Genomic DNA, 3470 nt, shown 5'->3' with positions numbered 1-3470 from the left:
ATTCTTAATGTATGTTAACGTGCAAATAATTTATCGCACTCAATTATGCTTAATAGCATCACCCAGGTAATTAAAAGTGCAGGATGAGATCCTCCAACATTCTCTTCCTCAGTCTTTCCCCTAAGTCAGCATTAACTACGTGTGCCTGTTCTGCAATGGATGTTCCGTGTCAAAAACACACACCTGCAAGAACCTCTTTGCCGAACGTCACCAATGCCCGTTTCCCCCCCAGGATGGACCGGCAGCAAGAGGTAAGTGGGCCACCAAAACAACACAAGAGGAAAATGTTAGGAAAGGATCCAGGATAAAGCTTCAGCCTCCCACAGTCCTAACACCCAGCCAGAGAAAACAGGACTTTCCAGGGTTACACTAGCATCTCACCCCACTGCCAAAGGGCTGAAAACACACGGATGGTCTGCTTGAAAGATTGAGCACGATAGCCCACCTCTCCTCCCAGTCGGTGTTGGCCCCACGCAAGACATTCACTGGTGTGGGCGAGATCGGTGAGGAGCCAGCCCACACAAACCGGGAGAAACGAGGGGACTGTCACCTCTCGGTCTCCAGGCACTGCAAGAGGCTGCCCAAGAGGAGGGAGGGTAAGAGCACCAGCAACTTCCCCTTTTATTGCTGCACCAAGAGGCAGGCTTATCGTCTCCCTCATGCTGCCCCATACAAACGTGGCAGGGGACGGACAGACAGACGGACGCCTTCTACGTGAAAAGGCAAAAAATCTTTTTCTTGTGAAATCCTGGTGCTTTGCTGTTTATTGGCAACCGAAAGCACGAGCCCAGCCCCAGCCAAAGACCAGGTTCAAATAAACAAAGGCTGAATATTGGAAGTCATCGGTGCCCGTGGCTCTCGCTTAGAACAAAAGGAAGGAAGCGGGATATAAACAGTCGGAGGAACAGCAGCGCACGGCAAGGCTGGGAGATAAGAGCGAGGCACGAATATGCTGGTGTAAACGCTCCCCAGAAGGACGAGGAGGCTTGGGTGGAACCTCCCAGCCCCTTCGTGGGTCTTGCACCTCAACAACAATTTATTTATTGCAACGTTTGACAGCCATAGAGCCCTGCGAAAAGCATCTCCCTCTCTCTCTGGAGGAAGAACTCCGGGCTTTCCTGGGCTCACACGCTGAACGGGAGCGAGCAGCCTCCCTCTGATAACTTCCCGGGCCTCTGTTTGAGGGGCTCTGCAGAAAGTGACAGCTCTCCCCTGCGACAAAGAGGAGCTGGAAAGGAGCTCACGCTGGTGTCAGCTGCCAGACGCCGGCTGAAGCACTCACCTCCACGCTGCTAGAGCCGGCTGGGTCGGCAGCAAAGCCCTGGCATGGCCCAAAGCCTTGGCAAGGGAGACTTTTTTTTTTTTAAGCCTCGGTAAATAACTCTCATAAAACACAGAACAGCAGCAATCCAACTAAAACATGGCTTCAGGTGCTCACATCTTACAGTTTGAGGTGGGGCTGGCAAGGGCTGCCCCTCCCCACCTGCTCTCTGGGTTAGGCAGCACCCAGCCAGACATGAAATAAAAAGCAGATCCCGAACGCGCAAAATCCCTTCCCACAACAGCATCAAAGGAGGACAGGTTTCTAAATCACAACAAGCAAATAGGGAAGAAAATCAACACCTCAGGGCATGGAGGTGGGAGAAGAGACTTCAGAGGGAGGGTGAGAGCAGAACCAGCCCTGCCAAGGATGACTTCATTCCAGCAGCTCTGCACCCTCCACGGAGCAGCCCCACGTGGCACACGCACACCTGAACGTGGAGTTTCAGCTGAGACAAACCTACTCAAGCTTGGAGACACCCATGATGAAAAGGTGGTAAGCAGAGAGAAGCCCCCTGGTTTTCAAGGAGCATGAGCCTGTAATTCTCAGACTAAGGAATAACGAAAATCGGACCTGTTTCGCTCTCCTGGGTGCGGTTAGTCTCCTCTTGGGAGGAGAGGGAAGAATGAACACTTACAGCTTTTAGAAGGCTGAATTGCAGCAGCATATGAAAAGCCTCCCAGCTACGTAGGCTGTGAGTTTGCACTAGTGCAGCTCGGACACAGTGTGCAGTTCTTCGGGGCCATGTAGAACATGGGCACTTCATCGCTCCGTGCGTGCCTGCGGCGCTCCTGAACCCAGCAGCCACCACACAGCCCTGGTGTCATCACTGCCACGTGGGCTTCTAACAGGAAAAAATCCTTTCTCACAGCAGCATCGAAGGAGGACAGATCTCTCACTCACAAGCAGCAAATAGGAAAGAAAATCCTCCTCTTTGAGGGCTTCAGGCCATAGCTTCAGGGGCCAGGAAAGGATCCTTTCCCCTCAGGCATCACTCTTGCATTCCTGGGGCTCCCTCCACCTCTCTGGCGCTGACTGACCGCAGCCAGGCACAAGCCACCAACCTGTACGATCACATTCTCAGAGACAGGAAAGAGGCTTTTTCCTCAAACTGTAGTTTCCAACCTGTGTATCCGTCTATTACTTCCGATAGCAACACGCAGGATAAACAAGAGCGGCGTGCCGTTGCACTGGCTGCAAGTTTGTTCCACAATGGTTGGTGTCTCCACTCCAGGTTTTTGTAAAGGAGAGAGAAAAATACCAAACCCCAACCCAAACCAAATCACGTGTGTTTCAAGTTGCTTTCTCTGCTGTGGACAGCAAACAGTCCCCAGAGCTCAGCCGGCACAGCCAGGGCACAGCCCTGTCCAGCCAGGCCTCTGGCAGAAGCCTGTGACCGCAGGAGTTTGGAAACGGCCGTTCCAGGTGCCTGACGGCTCTCTGCTCTGCACGCTCAGCGGAGCTCCTTGGGGGAAGTTTTCTCCTTCTCCCTCTATGCAGCATTGTCGAGCCCCGCTGATCAGCATTTTCCCATCGCTCCAGAGTTGCTGGATGTTGCGGCTCCCTGCGTGCCACAGCAAGGCAGGAGCTCAACCAGCAGCGCTTCTTAGCTCGGGGTGTAAAGCCTGCAAAGAAATCCAGAGGTTTGGAATGACGACGGAGACTGCAGAGCGAGAAGAGGGCGCGTGGAAGGGGTGGGGTGCATGGATGCCTGATAGGAGATACCTGCATTTAAACAACGTTCAGTAGCTTCTGTAGTGAAACGATTCATCCCCAAGAACCCCAGCGGTTGCCCTGTGCCAGGCTGAACTGGCAGGATGGTTAAACCAAAGCAGTCTCAGACGCTCCCGCTTTGTGCTCACCACCAGTTATTACGGACGGGGCAGAGGAAGGGGACACGCAAGGCAGGCTGGTACCTCTGGCACACATCAAGGAGATACTCCATCTCCGCTTCAGCCTTGCTCACAGCACACATCCTACAGACATTCCTCAGAGCAGCGTTAGTTTCTGGAAGCCCAGGTACACCTCCCACCCCTAGTCCCAGGGGCGGACAACTGCAGCGATCTTTCTGGCACCCCCAAGCTTGTCATCAACCTACAGATTGGCTGAGGGAAACCACAGCAGCTGGTGCCCACCTCGATGCCGTTTT

Source organism: Eurypyga helias, unplaced genomic scaffold (assembly GCF_000690775.1).
Source record: "Eurypyga helias isolate BGI_N326 unplaced genomic scaffold, ASM69077v1 scaffold19679, whole genome shotgun sequence".
Lineage (NCBI taxonomy): Eukaryota > Metazoa > Chordata > Aves > Eurypygiformes > Eurypygidae > Eurypyga > Eurypyga helias.
The sequence above is the reverse complement of the archived record's forward strand: the minus strand, read 5'-3'. Positions refer to the sequence as shown.